This window comes from Rhinolophus sinicus, linkage group LG06 (assembly GCF_036562045.2).
Source record: "Rhinolophus sinicus isolate RSC01 linkage group LG06, ASM3656204v1, whole genome shotgun sequence".
In the NCBI taxonomy this organism is placed as follows: Eukaryota; Metazoa; Chordata; class Mammalia; order Chiroptera; family Rhinolophidae; genus Rhinolophus; species Rhinolophus sinicus.
Genome location: NC_133756.1, coordinates 54,554,252 through 54,573,344, shown reverse-complemented (window position 1 = coordinate 54,573,344; position 19,093 = coordinate 54,554,252).

Here is a 19,093-nt window from a genome sequence, read left to right as displayed (position 1 = left end):
ATCTTTGTTGAGGGGCTTTTAGAAATGTAAAGAAAGGCATATAATTTGTTTTTACAGAAAATACTTAAAGACCTTCATCTTGGTGGTTCATCAAGTTATTAGCCTATGAAAGGTGCCACATGTCTTGGTCGGGCACTGCTTGTATTGGAGGTGGGAGCATCAGGAAGGAAAGTCTGTATGGAAATAGGCCCACCCCTAAAGTTTGCATGTTTTAGGGCAAGAGTACATACTCGTATGAAGACCCACATACCATTCATGGGAATATTTAGAAGTTACGAATCAAGTAACATATTGTTGAGTTAAATGGTTTATTCTCCTTAACCTGCTTCTTCTTACCTTATAAATATGTATAACAACAAAATTAAAAATATATGTATCTATTCCCCTTGGTTGCAGCTGGGGGGCTGTGGCTAGTATGGCTGACACAACCAGTGTAGTTGGTGACACTAGGAGCCAGGGAGAATTTGTCCAGCATCCTCGACCAACGAATCTTGCTCAAGTGGTAAAAGTTAAAAATCACCAGTACTGGGACAAGTCAACTTTGTGTTCTTCATGAGATGATATGCTGAGAAGAACACAGAAGCACTTTGTGCCAAATTGATCTAATCTAATCTAATTACGTAGTCTAGCTAATCTGATACGTGATGAAACTGCACACAAACCCAAATTGAGGGACATTCTAGAAAGTAATTTATCTGTATTTATGACAAAATCATGATAGATAAGGAAAGACTAAAAAAATACTCCAGATTGAAAGAGACCAAAGTGACATGACGACTGTACGCAATGTGTGATCTTAGATTGCATCCTGGACAAGAAAGGAAAAAGAGAAAAAGAAGGCTTTTTATTTCTTTTGTGTAAATGACATTCTCAGAACAATCAGTGAAATCTAAATGGAGTCTGTAGATTAGATGGTAATAATAGATCAATGTTAATTTTATATTGATAGATACACTATGGTTATGTATGAGACTGCTCTGTAGGAAATACACTCTGAACTATTTTGGAGTAATGGGTATTATTTCTGCAACTTACTCTCAACAAGTGACTCAGATAAAAGTTACATATGTGTGTATAAAAAGAAAGAAAACAAGGCAAATGTGTTAAAAAGTTAACAATGAGTAATCTGGGAGAAGGGTAGATGGAAATTCTTTGTACTGTTCTTAAACCAATTTGTGATTTTGAAATTATTTCAAAGTGAAAATAAAACATTGAGTCCTATTGGAATGGGAAATATTTCTTTTATTATTTGAAATGAAAGTCAACTTAGTGTTATCAGATATGTCAAACATATGTTATAAATAGAAAATAATTCAGTAATTTTTAGTCGTGGTAGTGATGACAATACCAAAATATGAAAAGATTTCTATCATGTTACCAATATATATCACACACACACATATATATCTTTTTCTTTGCAATTGGTTTTTGCTTTACATTAGTTTCTGGTTCTACATGAAGGGTAGCAAATAGAGTAAACAACTTTACGGTTGGGTCCCCTTTGTTGATATTAATCCATTAGAAACATTAAAAACTTTTTAAACCTGTACTTTTATCTAGGAAAAAATAATTAGCCCTCAGTGAAGAATAATCTTCGTTTCTTAAAGATAAATGTGTAAAGCTATGTTTTTGAATGGGACCAAGAGTCAGCGGAATATCAGGACAACCAACCATAATTAAGATTAAGCATGTCTGGGTGTTCTGTTCCTACACTACTGATGAAAAACACACAATTCGTAAATTATATTTATTCCATAAAAATTTCTCTTTGTATCTTCATTTCAGCAAAATTTCTATGATGTCATCACCAAGATATCACATCATTTGTGTTCTACAGATAGTAATGCCAAATTAGACAACCTTTTTTGGGTCATTGTGGTTCTTAAATAATTTGTATTAACGTCAATTAGGAGAAATTTTGCTGGGATGAAGCAAGAGAAACTGGATTTTAAGTAAAATTCATAAAGCAATACTTAGATTTGAAAATGAACCATAATTTTTACATGTCAAATTCAAACTGTATGGTGTCATATATTATAAATTATTGTTTCCAAGAAACTATTGCTAGATATTTTGATATTGTCATATAAATCACTGTCATTTTTATTGTGATTTTTCTCTGTCTCTTACAGTAGTGTAGTATCCACACACACAGGTTTTGTTGTTCTTCCAATACTTAAATGCTGGTGTATGGTAAAGGAAAACACAAATAACAATATGTTGCTCCATTTCTTCAAATGTCTTTTCAATCAGACTATAGTCTTATAGACTGATCTATCAGGGTCAGGAAACCATCTCTATAGATATTAGTCTTAGGTTTATTTATTTCTTTATTTAAATTTATTTGGGGTAACATTGGTTGTTAAAATTATACAAGTTTCAGCTACATAGTTTTTTTAAAAAAAGATTTTATTGGGGAAGGGGAGCAAGACTTTATTGGGGAACAGTGTGTACTTCCAGGATTTTTTCCAAGTCAAGTTGTCCTTTCAATTGTAATTGTGGAGGGCGCAACTACGCCCTCCAGGTCCAGTTGCTGTTGTTAGTTGCAGGGGGTGCAGTCCACCATCCCTTGTTGAACCGATAACCTTGTGGTTGAGAGGACACGCTCCAACCAACTGAGCCATCTGGGAGCTCAGCGGCAGCTCAGTGGCAAATCAGCTCAAGGTGCCGTGTTCAATCTTAGTTGCAGGGGGCCCACCATCCCTTGCAGGAGTCAAGGAGTCGAACCGGCAACCTTGTGGTTGAGAGCCCACTGGCCCATGTGGGAATCGAACCGGCAGCCTACGGCATTAGGAGCACGGAGCTCCAATGGCCTGAGCCACCAGGCCCACCCTCAGGTATATAGTTTTATAAGACATCATCTATATATTGTATTGTGTGCTTACTACCCAAAGTCTAGTCCCCTTCTGTCACCATATATTTGACCCCTTTACCCTCTTCATCTTCCCCCCATTCCCACTCCCCTCTGGTAACCACCATACTGTTGTCTGTGTCTACGTTTGTTTGTTTTGTTTGTTTGTTTGTTGCTGTTTTATAAACCACATATGAGTGAAATCACATGGTGCTTGTCCTTTTCGTCTGACTTATTTCACTTATGTAGCATAATACTCTCAAGATCCATCCATGTTGTTGCAAATGGCAACATTCCATCATTTTTTATGGCTGAGTAGTATTCCATTGTATATATATCCCACATTTTCTTTATCCAGTTGTTTGTCAAAGGACACTTAGGTTGTTTCCATGTCTTAGCTAATGTAAATAATGTTGCAGTGGACATAGGGGTACATATATCTTTACAAATAAATGCTTCAAATTTTGCGGGTAGATACTCAGAAGAGGGATTGCTGGGTCATATGGTAGCTTTATTCTTAATTTTTGGAAGCACCTCTATACTGTTTTCCATAATGGCTGTACCAATTTACATTCCCACCATCAGTGTACGAGAGTTCTCTTTTCTCCACATTTGTTACTCTACACTCTCCAACACTTGTTATTTCTTGTCTTATTGGTAATAGCCATTCTAACAGACATGAGGTGGTATCTCATTGTAGTTTTGATTTGCATTTTCCTTATAGCTAGTGAAGTTGAGCATCTTTTCATACATCTATTGGCCATCTGTATGTCTTCTTGGGAAAAGTGTCTGTTCAGGTCTTCTGCTACTTTTTAATTAAATTGTTTGGGAGTTTAATTAAATTGTTTAATTAAATTGTTTGGTTGTTGTTGTTGAATTGTATGAGTTCTTTATATATTTTTGGATATTGGCCCCATATCAAGTTATTGTTTGCAAATATCTTCTCCTATGCAGTTGGTTGCCTTTTTGTTTTGTTGATGGTTTCTCTGCTGTGCAGAAGCTTTTGAGTTTGATGTAGTCCCATTCATTTATTTTTCCTTTTATTTCACTTGCCTTTGGGGTCAAGTACATGAAAACCTCTCTAAGACCAGCATCCATAAGTTTAGTGCCTTGTTTTCTTCTATGTATTTTATTATTTAAGGTCTTATGTTCAAACCTTTAATCCATTTCAAGTTAATTTTTGTGTATGGTGTCAGATAGCAGTCTAGATTCATTCTTTTGCATGTGGCTTTCCAATTTCCCCAACACCATTTATTGAAGAGGCTTTCCTTTCTCCATTGTATGTTTTTGGCTCCTTTATTGAAAATTAGTTGTCAATATATGTGTGGGTTTATTTCTGGGCTGTCAATTATGTTCCATTGGTCTGTGTCTATTTTTCTGCCAATACCGTACTGTTTTGATTATTGTAGCTTTGTAATATAATTTGAAGTCAGGGAGTATGATACCTCTGCTTGGTTCTTTTTTCTCAGGATTGCTTTCGCCATTCAGGTTCTTTTGTGGTTCCATACAAATTTGAGGATTTTTTTGTTCTATTTCTTTGAAAAATGCCATTGGGAATTTGATGAGGATTGCATTAAATCTATAGATTACTTTAAGTAATATGGCCATTTTAACTATGTTGATTCTTCCAATCCTTGCACACAGAATATCTTTATATTTCTTTGTCTTCTTCAATTTCTTTCAATAGTGTCTTGTAGTTTTCAGTGTATAGGTCCTTTACCTCCTTTGTTAAGTTTATTCCTAGGTATTTTATTCTTTTTGTTGCAGTTGCAAATGGGATTGTTTCCTTCATCTTTTTCTGATATTTCATTGTTAGTATATAAGAATGCAATGGATTTTTGTACATTGATTTTGAATCCTGCAATTTTACTATATTTGTTCATTGTTTTTAAGTCTTCTAGTGGAGTCTTTAGGATTTTCTATATATGGAATCATATACAGGACTTCCAGTACTATGTTGAATAACAGGGGCAAAAGTGGGCATCCTTGTCTTGTTCCTGATCATAGAGGAAAAACTTTTCAGTTTTTCATCGATTATGATATTAGCTGAGGGTTTGTCTTATATGGCCTTTATTATATTGTAGTACTTTCCTTCTATACACATTTTATTGAGTGTTTGAATGATAAATGGACATTGTATCTTGTCAAATGCTTTTTCTGCATCTATTGATATGATCATATGATCTTTATCTTTTACTTTGTTAATGTGGTGTATCACATTGATTTGTGTATGTTAAATTATTCTTGCGTCCCTGGAATGAACCCCACTTGATCGTGATGTATTGTCTTTTTAACGTATTCTTGTGTTTGATTTGCTACTATTTTGTTTAGGATTTTTGCATCTATATTCATCAAAGGTATTGGTCTATAACTTCCATTTATGTTTGTCCTTGCCTGGTTTTGGCATCAGGGTAATGCTGACCTCAAAAAATGAGTTAGGAAGTATTCCTTCTTCTTCAATTTCTGGAAAAGTTTGATAAGGATAGATGTTAAATCTTCTTTGAAAGTTTGGTAGAATTCAACAGTGAAGCCATCTGGTTCTGGACTTTTGTATTTTGGGGAGGTTTTTTGTTACTGTTTCAATTTCCTTACTGTTGATTGGTCTATTTAGGTTTTCCAATTCATGGTTCAGTCTAAGAAGGTTATATATTTCTAAGAATTTGTCCATTTCTTCTAGCTTATTGAATTTGGTGGCATGTAGCCTTTCATAGTATTCTTGTATAATCCTTTGTATTTCTGTAGTGTCCATTGTAACGTCTCTTCTTTCATCTCTGATTTTATTTATTTGAGTTTTTTTCTCTTTTCCTTAGTGAGTCTAGCCAGAGGTTTGTCAATTTTATTTATCTTTTCAAAGCAGCTCTTTGTTTCATTAATTTTTTTCTATTGTCTTTTTTGTTCTCTATTTTGTTTAATTATGCTTTAACCTTTCTTATTTCCTTCTACTTATTTCATGCTTTGTTCTTCTTTACAGTGAAATGGTAGATTATTTGAGATTTTTCTTATTTCTTGAGATAGGTCTGTAATGCTATAAACTTCCTGCTTATTACCATTGTTGCTGCATCCAAAACATTTTGATATGTCATACTATCATTTTCATTTGAGTCTATGCATCTTTTTATCTTTTAGTTCTTCTTTGACCCAATAGTTTTTCAGTAGCATGTTGTTTAATCTCCACATTTTGGAAGATTTTCCCAGTTTTCTTTTGTAGTTAATTTCCAGTTTCATACAGTTGTATTCAGAGAATATGCTTGGTGTGATTTTAATCTTCTTAAATTTATTGAGACTAGTTTTGTGTCCAACCTATGGTCTATCCTTGGGAATGTGTCATGTGCATTTGAGAAGAATGTATATTCTGTTTTATGGGGATCGAAAGCTCTGTAAATATTAACTACGTCCCCATGGTCGAATGTGTTATTTAAGGCTGATATTTCCTTATTGATTTTCTGTTTCTATGATCTAACCATTGCTGTCAATGGGGTATATAGGTCTCCTACTGTAATTGTATTTTTCTTGATTTCTCCTTTATATTAATATCTGTTAGTAATTGTTTTATGTATTTTGGTGCTCCCAGTTGGATACATATGAATTGATAAGTGTGATGTAGTCTTGATGTTCCCCTTTATCATTATAACATGCCCATCTTTGTTTCTTGTTACTTTTTTTATCTTGAAATTTATTTTGTCTGATATAAGTAGCTGCTTTTCTCTATTTTTGCTTGGAGTATCATGCCATTTGCTTAGAGTATCATCTTCCACCCCTTCACTTTGAATCTATATTTGTCTTAGTAGCTTAGTACCTCCTAAAGGTAATATATAGTTGGGTCTTATTTTTTAATCCTACTCTGTGCTTTTTAGTTGGTGAGTACAGTTCATTTACATTTAGGGTAATTATTTATGTATGACGACTTCCTACAGCCATTTTATCTTTTGTTTTCTGGTTGCTCTGTATCTCCATTGTTTCTTTTCCCTTGTGTTTCTGTCTGCTGTTTTAATTTGGTGGTATTTTATTACTTTTTTACTCTTTTTTTTATGTTACATGTCTCAGTTCTGAATTTTTGTTTTGTGGTTACCATTAGTTTTATGCAAAAAACAACAAAAACAAGTTTCATGTATACAATAGTCCTTTTTCTTTGATTTCATCTTATCTTCATTCACCTGTGTAAGTTCATTCCTTTTCCCTCTCCCCTTTTATGTTTTTATTGCCACAAATTATCCCTTTTTATGCCCTGCATTTGTTTCCATATTGCAGAAGCTATAATCTTTTTAAAAAATGCTTTTACCCTCTTTAATCTTTATGTTATATTTAAGTGTTTAATACCGTCTTCTGAAAAAGAGTTGCAATTTCTTACTTCTGTCTGTCATCTTACCGTTTTGTAATCTTTTGTCTTTTTGTTTCTGATAGAAGAGCTCCTTTCAACATTTCTGATAATGCAGGTCTTGTGGTGGTAAATTCCCTCAGTTCTCTCTCTCTCTCTCTCTCTCTCTCTCTCTCTCTCTCTCTCTTTCTCTCTGGACAATCCTTCTTTTTTTCTCCTTCATATCTAAAGGATAACTTTGCTGGATATATTATTTTTAGCTGGTGATTTGTCTCTTTCAGTATTTTGAATATTTGATTCCACTCTCTCCTAGCTTGTAGGGTTTCTGCTGAAAAATCTGATAATAACCGAATCGGGTTTCCTTTATAGGTCTTCTTTTCACTGGATGTCTTGAGAATTCTTTCTTTGTCATTAACTTTTGACAGTTTTAATATAATGTGCCTTGGAGAAAGTCTTTTTGCATTGAGATAATTAGGTATTCTGTTAACTTTTTGGATTCAAGGATCCAGCTCTTTCCATACATTTGGGAAGTTCTTATCAGTTATTTATTTAATTAGGCTCTCTGTTCTGTTCTCTTGCTCTTTGCCTTCTGGCACCCATTATTTTTATGTTGATCTTTCTAATGGAGTGAGATAGTTCTCATAGAGTTCTTTAATTTTTTTTAAACTCTCAGTTCTCTCTCTTTTTCCTCCTGAGTCATTTCTAGGTTTCTATCTTCAAGATCACTAATTCTTTCTTCCATCTGGTCTGCTATATTTCCTAAGCTCTCTAATTCATTCTTCATCTCATATATTGAGTTCTTCTGTTCCAGAATTTATGTTTGGTTCTTCTTTATAGTTTCAGTCTCTTTGGTAAAATACTGCTTTTGTTCATTGATTTTATTCCTGAACTCTTTGAACTGCCTTTATGAGTTTTCTTATAACATGTTGAGTTTTTTTCGGAACTGCAATTTTGAATTCTCTATCATTTAAATCTCAGTCTTCCATATCTTTGAATTTATCTTCTGGAAACTTTTTGTTTTCTTTCTGAGCTACCTTACTATCTTGGTTATTTATGATACTTGATGGATTATTTCTCTCCCTGAGCATTGAAGAATTGAAATCTTTTTTATTGCTTTTGACTGTTTAATAGGTTGTTAAGTAAAGGTCTTTCTTTTGTTTTCCAGTAGATGGTGATATAGTGCAAGTTTTGTTTTCTCTTCCTTGAACTACTGGAACTTCCAGGATCTCAGTGTGATGGTCTGGCCTAAGCCATGGAAAATGTCCCGTATTTCCTGAGGGCGTGGGCATCCTCTCTATGACCAGGTCACCTCAGTCTCAGGGCACCATCCCTGTGGTGGGATGTGGCAGCTGTTTACATGAGTTTCTTCACAGCCATTCAAACTTTTTTGTTTCCTTTTTCTAATTTTCTTATATTTCATTAGAATGTCACATTTGTTGAATATTTCTCAGGCAGTATTATTCAAATTAGAAAAAGTACTTTGTCTAAAATTTTCACCCTTTAAAAATTTAGATCTGTTTGGATTTTGAACACTTGTACTAACATTATTAAAAGCAAAAAATAATACATATCAAATAACTAGATAGCACAAATTCAAAATTCACTTTCTGGCACTGTAAGTTTCCAGCACTGCTACCCTGTAACCAGAGGCTGCCAGCCTTGCTGTACTATCTGAGGTGTCCCAGTTGCCTCTGCCAGATTCCACTGGTGGTTTGGGAGGCTTGTGTGTGTTTGTGGGGCGAGGAGGGGAGGCAGGTTTGTGCATTTGTGGCTTTGCTTTTGCTACTGGGTTTACCTGCAATGTGTACCGGCCACTTAGGCTGGAATATTGCTTCTGTCTCTCTGGCCTTCTTTAGGCTGTCAAATGAGGACTGTAATCTGATACCTCCATTGCCGCTACATCAGCTGGAGTCAGATGGGCCATGGAAGGATAGGGGTGGGGGTTGGGTTTGCACATTTGTGGCTTTGATTTCTTCCCCCCCTGGTAAAGATGGCTGCTCAACTGCAACTGCCACCCTTTGCATTGCTTCTATGCCCTGTTATTGGGCTCAGCCACAATGTGTACTGGCCACTCAGGCCAGAATGATGCCTCAGCCCCTCTATCCTTCTCCAGGCTGCCAAGTGGGGTTGCAACCAGACCTTCCACTACTACCACTGGAGCCACAATGAGCATTGCACTGCGTGTATGGCTCCATCTCTGTCCTTCCCCGTCCTGCCTCCTCTGTTTGCTCTGATACACCCACCTTCAGATGTCTGAATGCCCAGATCTCTTAGACGTGTTTGTGTGTTGAGCAGGGAATCCTTTGTTGAATTATACTTGACCAACTTGTTGTAACTTTAAGGGGTTTTCTCACTCCACCATGATGCTTACCTCTAAATTTTAGGTTTATTTGTACCTGAGTTTTCTTCACAGCCATTCAAACTTTTTTGTTTCCTTGTTCTAATTTTCTTATATTTAATTAGAATGTCACATTTGTTGATTATTTCTCATGAGGTTTCATTCAATTTAGAAAAATTATTTTGTCTAAAATTTTCATCCTTTAAAAATGTAGATCTGTTTGGGTTTTGAACACTTGTACTAACCTTATTGAAAGCAAGCAATACTATATCAAATAACTAGCTAGCACAGATTCAAACTCATTTTCCTTCCAGACTTTGATTTACTCTTTGAATACCTTCTGTCGTTTTACTTTACTCTTCTACAGCATCTCATGTCTGAATCAAATCTGTTTTAACATGACGAATACCTCTGGAACCAGGACCTGGAATGTGAAAATAAGCAAGAAAATGGAGACTTGGCTCTTCTCAGACATGAAACTTTATTATTCAAAAATCTTTTGCATTCACATTATCAGAAAGAAAGTATTTGACAAGTCAATTTGGTTTTGCCTCCTACCTAAAAAGTTTCTATTGTTCAAAGCCTCCTGCACTTCTAAGCAGTGTCCATTTCAAATGCCAACAACAGCACAAACCCACAACCTTCATGACACTGAGACACAATTGCCTCTTTTTTTCCAGGACGCAACACAAAAAATGTGGAATAGTATTTCCCTGGGGCCTAGAAGGTGTTGATTACCAGGGCAGATGCTTAGGCTTTCTTGTCAGAGCTGCCAACTCCTAAGTGACAAAGGCAGCCATAGCCATGCATTCTTTAATAAATTTACTTTTCTGTGTGTTTGTGATATGCAGGGTATTATATAGTGCAGGGCCAGAGCAAGGACCCCTCTTGCCTGGGTCAAAGGGAAGTACTTCCTGGAAACTTCATACCCACCCAAAATCACAGGACCCATAATGTCTGAGCCCCTCGCAGTTGGGCTGCTCTGCTGGACTCCTCTCGATGACTTAGACTTGACCAGAGAGGTAGTGAATGGGAGAAAGAGAGGGAGTGTCAGGATTTCTATATATTAGAAATAGCAAATACCTGTCTAGAATTTACTATATACCAGAGTCTACGCTAAGCATTTATTACATTATCTCAAAGCTACGCTAGTAGATAGGATTATTATCTTCATTTTACAGATGAAAAGATGGATACCACAGCTGATCACAGTGGAACAGGCGACCATCATCAGTGTTATTTTTCAGATCTGAGCCTGCCTTAAAATTGTGTTAAAAGATGGACCTCAGACTCTAAAAATTTATAAGTGTGTGTATTTGACTTTGGAATATTCCATGATGTATTTTTGTTTGGGGTGTAAACATTCTTTGGCTTAAACTAACTACAACAAACTGTATTTAAAAATAAAGGTGAAATTGCTGCTAGTAAACTGATTGTCATCTTCTAAACCGTCAGGCTGAACCTGAAGCATTACAAACGTCCAGAAAATAAAGACTTAACGATACTCTGATCAGTATGAACTAAGGCACATAGTTTGCTCACCAGATGAAGCCCATACTACTAGAAATAGGAGGGAAGCCCTTGAAGCCTAAAGAAGGCAGTCTCGGGACAAATGTGGGAAGTTAAGCACCGCTTTATCAGATGGTTAGTTAATATATGAAAGTGAAAATACTTAAATGATTCAATAATATTTAGGTGGTTTCCTGGAGACTAGGTTCATAGTAAGACAAAGGTAGAAAAGTCCAGGGATTGCTAAACTTTAGAGGTCAGAGCTGCTTTAAGGGCAATTATCGTCCATCCTGCTTTCCTAAAAAAAAAAAATCTCTTATTGCCACAAGATTAAGGGAGTATGAAATGAGGGGAAACGAGTAGCTGGCTAGGAGTATTTCAGGTGGTAAGAAACCTATCCTGGAATTTAAATTATGTGTCTACATCTTTCCTGGAATCATCAAAAGTGACCAGTCTTATTTTGCCAGTTCTTTAAGGCTTAAAATAAATGACTAATGACAAACTCCATAAATCCTTTTAAGAGTCCACTTGTTAAATGACACTAATAACATCTGTCTCTGTCTTCAGTTACTTTGGGTATAAAGGGAGGATCCAAGATACATGAAAGCCCACCAAGGTATCTGGGGGGGGAAACCCCATAAAGTATTGTGGCTGATTCTCCCCCTAGCACATGACAGCAAAGCTGTTTGGATCTTGAACAATTTACTAACATTATTGAAAGCAAGCAAAAAACTAGATTCTCCCTGTGTCCTGGGTCAACTTCCTCAATGATTTATTGCAAACAAAAGAGGTGTAATTATATCTGTTAAAGATAACTTCAAAGTGATGGTCATAATCTTCTGACTCATTCCGCATTTCTGTGTGGGGTCAGCACCTCGGAGAGGCTGTGCTTAAAGATACAGTGTCGTAAATGGCACTTGGTACTGACATCATAGGCATTAGATGAATGTTGGAATACACAGAGTAATTCCGGGACTTCTAATGGGGAAAAGAGGACAAACATAAAATGTGCTTGCTATAGAGCAAATAACAAGAAAACATTAGAGTCATGCTTGATATACTTGATGCCTGTCTTTTAATCAAGTTCCACATCCAAATCCTGGTGGCCACAATCTGTCTGTCTGTCTGTCTGTCTGTCTGTCTGTCTATCTATGGTATCTGATCATTCCCCATGCCCTAGTCCAAGCTACCACCATCTGTTACCTGGATCATTGCATTAACCTCTTAACAGGTCTCTGTGCTCTGAACCTTGACTCCTATCTATTCTCCACTTGTTCTGCCCCCTCCCATGCTTCTCTGACTTCATCTCTTCTCATTCTATCTCTTCCTCGTTCTACTCCAATGTACTGGCCTCTAAGCCACTTCTGTCTCAGAGCTTTTGCACTGAGGATTCCCTCTGCCATGACTGCTCATCCCCTAGACCAGGGGTGTTCAAACTGTGGCCCGCGGGCCAACTGCGGCCCATGATCCATTGTTAATTGGCCCGCAGCAAATACCAAAAACATATTTAGTTTACTTAAATAAACCAGGTGAGGCAATATGTACTTCACCTCGAGTGAGTGGCCTGGCTGTTTGTGTATTTTATTGCATATGGCCCTTGGTGAAAACTGTTGTCACGCGGGGTGTCATGCACCCCGGGGTCTCTGCTCCCACTCCCCACATAAGAACACAGGATACGGTGAGGCCAAAAAGGAACACCCACGGAGCCATAAGTAGGGGAGTCATATCACTATATTCTCACTGGCGGCATCCGCCTCTCTGCAATCGGCTCTTGCTAGCTCAGCCGCCATCTTCTTGCTAGTCCTCATTTTCTGTTAGCGTAGCCACAGCAGTTATATTAGTGGCCAATGGCTCACTGGTTACAGCTGACGGCCAACTAGCCACAGCTGATGGCCATCCAATCACAGTTGATGGCCATTTACTACCTGAGCCAACACCTTTCTATGTGAGACCGAGAGCCTGGAAACTGCTTTCTGGGGCTCTGTCCCCACAACTGTTGAAAAAAGTTTGGACACCCCTGCCCTAGATACTCATTTGGTGTGCTGCCTGCCTTCTTTCAAGTCTCTATTCAATGATATTCTTTTCAGAAATGCCTTTTCTAACCACTCTATCTGAAATAGAACATGCTGTCACTCTATATTCCCCATATCCTGCCTTTTCTACCACCTAACAATTATAAATTTATTTGTTAATTTCTTTATAGTCTGCCCTCCCTACTTCAAGCAGGAAAAGGGACATTATGTTGTATAATGTCGTATCCCCTGCATGAAGAACAGCGCTTGGTATGAAATAAATTGAATGAGTAAATGAAATGAGTATGATATGGCATGCACACTGTAGTCTCTGGTCATTTATTCTAATCATTTCATTTATCAATTAGTATATAACAATCTACCTCCAAACAGTGTCTTAAAATAATAACACTCACTTGTTTTGCTCACGAATGTGCAATTTGAGCAGGGATCAATTTGGACAGCTCATCTCTGCTCCATTCGGCATCAACTAAACCATCTCACCTGGGGCTGCAAGGATCCATATTCGAGACGGCTCATTCACATGGCTGGTAAATTGGAGCTTGCTATTGGTTAGGAGCTTGGTTCTTCTCCATGTGAGACTCTGTGACATCTTGGGCTTCTTCACAGAGTGGTGGCGAGGTTCCAAGACTGTTCCAAGAGAACAAGGTGGACGTGCATGGCATAGTGTGATTTCTACTGTTCAAGGAAGTCACAATGGCTCACTCAAGAGCAGAAGAGACATGGATCTCACCTCTTAATAGGAGAGTGGCGTGGTTCTAGAAGCACATGTAGAATGGGACAGACTGTTGTAGCCATCTTTTAAGACTATAACCTGCTATAGTAATTAAACCAATCTTTGAGAAACTGTAAAATAATTATAACATTGGTGAGTATTAAACTGTGCTACATGATAACCACTTTTTTGGGGCTCATGTTAAAAAGTTATGCTTAGAGGGTCTTGGAAAAACAACTCAATTTTTTTCTGGACTTTATCTCTGGTACTGCCTCCTGCAATTCTTCTCCAGCTTCTATAACCACTCTTCAAAAGGGATTTGAACCAGGACAGAATTCTAACTCTTTTCTTTACACCTGAGGGCATAATTAGATAAGGTGCTGGTGTGAAGGATTCAAGCATCAAGCTTGCTAAATTGTTATTCAGAAAAGCAAGCGAAGAATTTTTTTTTGCTTCTGAAAAGGAGTAGGGTGCTTGAGAGAAAGGGGAAAGGAGAGAGAGGAGAGTGAAGCCATTGAAGTGGCCTCTCCATGACAATGGTATCTTCAGTGATGTCTACTCAAATTCACAAAATGTTGGTGGAAGTGAATTGCTTGTGAAAACTAATGAAGGGCTAAGTTCTGGGAAGGCATTAATGAAAGAGGAATAAAAACAGCTCAAAAATAGAAACCAAAGGCAGAGATGACCACGATATCATAAGCCCCTGGGAATTAACAGAAGTCCTGGACAGAACATTGGATTTTACAGATCTTAGAAATTGGGGATTGAGTTCTCTGAGGGGAAAGGCAGCTCCCCAGTGGATATCTGAAATAGTCCTCAATGAGAGTTCTTTGGGGAGCGTAAAGCACTGCCTGACACAAATTTTCAAGCCTTAAAAGGAAGAGTAACTACTGCCTAACTTTGTAATTTGGAAATTTAAGACCCATATGATAAGAATTGGCATTTTTGTATTACCTTAAAGAATCTACTGGTTGGGTTTTTTGTTTTGTTTTTTAACTCCCTCTCCTGTCCCCAGAATTTTGCAGAAACATATCTCATTTTTAAAGTGGGTAACTGTTAGAAAGACTGTGTAAGGCTGGAATTTTGACGTACCTCATAGTCAACTTTGATAAATCTCTCCATAGCTAATTTATGTTGCTTTCATGCTCTATTCCTTTGTACCCTGTTTCTCTGGGATGGATGTTTAGCTGTACTTGTGAAGTCCTGGATTTTATAGTGAATAAGTTCTAGATTTCAACATAGCTCCACCACTCACTACCTCTCCGAGCCCCAAATTCTTTATCTGTGAAATGGCAATAATAACAGTAGTTACTGTGAGAACTAAAGAAATACTCGATGTTCATTCTTATTAGCAGTATTGGTGGAAATACACATAAGCCTAATTCTTACATTAATGTTTTATAATCTTCTTGGTTTTCAGGTTGATCTCTTGAAATGGATATGGGGAAAGGTTAGGACCTGAACACAAAGGGAGTTTCTTCTGAATAGGGCTAGACTTAGACAAGGCAGGCAAGCGATAACAAGCGATTATTCAGAACAACCACAAGTGGGAGGCCCCGTAGCTACTACCGTAAATGCCTCTTCAGCTGTTGGCCAATATTCCATGATTAGAAATCTAATTATTTATATAAAGGATTTACTCAAATGTAAATATCAATACTGCTGGGAAAGATAACCTTAGAAAGTGAGTAATTTTAAACATTCTTCTCCTAAGAAGAAGGATTTTGAATGAGATTGTGAAGGATAAAATATGGGAGTAATGGACTTCTGATAATCAAAAAAAGAGAAAAAGGTTAGAAAATTGAGAGAAGGGGGGTCCCCAACTTGAAGGAGTTAGTGATTGAAATAGTAGTGAAGAGAGTTCATCCGCAAAATCCTGATATTGTAGCAGACTCTGAATCTGGGCAAGGTGAGACGAACCAACATAGAAAGAGCAAACTTCAGGTGTGGGTGTTGCCTTCGAAACCAGAATGAGTGGTTAGGCTTGCCGACCTGTCTCTCACTCTTAAGTTGCTTAACCTCGCTGCTGGAATTCTTGGGAAATTTGCGTGTTCTTGGAAACTGGGAGCTAGAACTGAGGATCACAGCGAGTGTGCTGGCCATATCAGACCTGTGGCTCGCAGCTTTGAGGTAGTTTCTGTGATGGCTAGAGACTCCGGAGCTAAGCAAGCACAGGAGATCTATTAGAGACCAAAGGGATTTCCTAGAGCATAGACTTGTCAGGAGTTAGATAGGCTTAGGTTTGAGGCCCCACGTGGCTTACTCATTGTGTGACTTTAAACAAATTGCTTCACTGCTCTAAACCTCAGTTTCTTCATCTGCATAATAGGATTAGTAATACCTCCTGGGGTGGTTGTGAGTATTAAATAATACAGTTCTGGGACGTGCCTAGCATTATACTTGGCATATAGTAAATGCCTAATAAAGTACGGCTATTTTTGTAATTATTTTTATGTTGGGGTATGATGGTTTGTCTTATGTGTCAACTTGGTGAGGCTATGGTATCCAATTATTTAATCAAACACTAATGTAGGTGTTGCTGTGAAGGTATTTTGTAGAAGTGTTCACATCTACAATCAGTTCGCTTTAGGTAAAGGAGATAACCCTTGAGAATGTGAGTAGGCCTCATGTAATCAGTTGAAGGCCTTAATAAGAGCAAAAACAGAGTTTTCCTGGTGAAGAAATTCTGCCTCAAGCATGCAGCATAAAATCCTGCTTGAGTTTTTAGTCTGCCAACCTGCCCTACAAATTTTGGGCTTAAGACTGCAACCTCATCTCCTACCTGAGTTTCCATCCTGACAGTCTGCCCTACAGATGAATGACTAGTCAATCCCCCAAATCACATGAGCCAATTCCTTAAAATAAATGAGTGTGTGTGTGTGTGTGTGTGTGTGTGTGTGTGTGTGTCCTATTGGTTCTGTTTCTCTGGAGAACCCTGACTGGTACATGGGTATACTTTTGGCATAGATCAACATGAGCGTTTTAGAAAATCCAATAGAAACAGTCGAAGGGGGGGGGGGAAACAGGGCAAGAGAGGTTCTGTGAAAAATAGGTCCTCTAAACAGCTGACTAGACCCAATTAGAATTTCCACAGGAAGTGGGAGTCCTTCAACTAGTGTCCCACCCGCGTCTACACAAAGCTGGGTGGGCCTGGTCCCTCCGCAGAACTTTCACTTCACTGTTGCTGAGGATCTTCCACTGTGAGTCGCTTGCTCTCCACGCCCCCTTCCTCTGTGGCCATCTGGGACTCACTGGGAGGAGCTGTCAGAGGGGCCTTTCCTCAGGGCTTGGGGACTTGACAGACTGAAGACAGAATGGTGCTGTACCAGAACCACTGCAGGAGGATTGGCCTTCCCAGCCTCCTTTTCCTTACTGGCTCTGGGCAAAACATAAATGGAAACAAAATGCATGGGAACAGAAATCTTCAATACCTAAGGATTTCAAGGATGAACTCTTCCCTGGTTTATGTCATGTCCTGGCTGTTACATGTGTGTTTCCAAAACTACTATAGATATAATATATAATGCTATAGGTATAGATATGATTGGGAGCAAAATTTGTTTAAACATTACTCATATTAATAATTCAGAAATTAAAAATTCAACTTGTCAAATGACTCAAACACCACTCACTTCACACTCTGCTTAAAATTTCTTAAAAATCAAGGCATTGCTATGCTTTGAAGACCATCTGAACAAACCTAGGAAAACCTAACCGGCGTAGTACCAGTGTGGAGTGTCCCAGTGAGAAACATTTTTTTTTCTTTACTATTGTAAACATCAAATGCCTAGCTGATTAAGTAGAGCCAATTAAACATGTTCTTTTATCACACTTAAATTTCTTGCACCTTGGGTAACTTTCTAAACTATCATCAGAATTTTCTCCCTCCATCATCTTTTCTCCATATATTTACACTAAGATTCACTTTCCTGAAACTCCAGTTTTATCAGATTATGATTAATAATGAGCTTACCCTGATTTAAATCCAAGTGCATAAAACAGTAGTATCTATATTTCTAATTAAAATTCAGTCAAATTTTTCTTCCCATGTAAAAAGTGTTTTTAAAGATGAAGCTTAGATCATTATAATTTCAGTAGATATTTATTGAAAATTATGTCATTATTTGGACAAATTACTTCTGAAAGAGTTTGATCTGCGTAAGGAACTAATTACATCCCATCAGGGGTTCATATGTCTCCCAGATCCTACTCAAGAGTAGGGAGAAAAGGTCTTTGGACAGGATTAAGTAGGGAAAGGTGTGGTCCTTAGGGTGCCCAAGAATTTTACCAAGCCAAAATAAGCCAAAAAGATGGTGATAAGGAAGGAGAAATGCAGCAATGAGTGAAAACTGTTGATAAAAGCTTGGAGGATTGATTCAGGAATCAAATTGAGGGGTCAGGATGAATTGGGTATCCAGTGAAACTGATGACCATGAAACTGAAAGACTAGAGCAAGGAGGCAAATCCTGAGCAGATATTGGTAAAATTTTCTATTGGTAGAAATATGTTTCATCTGATTGGCCATGAAAGAAATAATCTGAGGAAGAATGCAGCTGTAAAATCATAAGAAAAATGTTGTTCATTTGACCAAAAACTGAGTTTTGATCTCATTTATATCTCTACCTACTCTGTGTCTACACCCAAGTGGCTCAGTGTGTCTGGAGTAAAACACATAACCATGCTGATGGTTCTCATTTTAAATTTGTGACAGTGAACTTCAAGTGGGTCATTGATGATGCCTGGTAATCATACTAGATTTCTCTAGTGAATTTATTGTTTCACTCTCCTAGACAACTATTTCATACCTTCTCTTGGCTCCTTAAACCGCCAGTATTTTCTCCACCCTCACTCTCAGATGATAACAGTTATTCTTATTTCACTAAGAAAATACAAGCACATTCTGAAAAGAATGTCCACACATTCCCAGCATATCTACCCAGCTACATGCTTTTGTGTACACATACCTTGCCTTCTCTCTTGTAACAATGGATAAATCATCCATGTTGCCATCTGAAGCTAACTCTTCCACTCCGGCATGAGGTCCCTTCCTACCTATTCTGTGATGTTCCTCCCCCTTCTCTACTGCACCCTCAATTTCCCCTCTCTGATAGATCTTTTCCAACAACATCCAAATACAAATATGATGTTATTAATCTCACTTTGAAAACAAAAAACATTTTCTTCAACTAGTCCTCCATTTTTTACCTTTCCTTTACATCAAAAGCCTTTCAAAGATTTGTGTGTTTCTCTGATTCCACTTTCTTTTCTCCTATTTTTTTTCGGACCCACTCCAGTCAGGCTTTTGACTACACTGTTCCATGGAAACAGCACA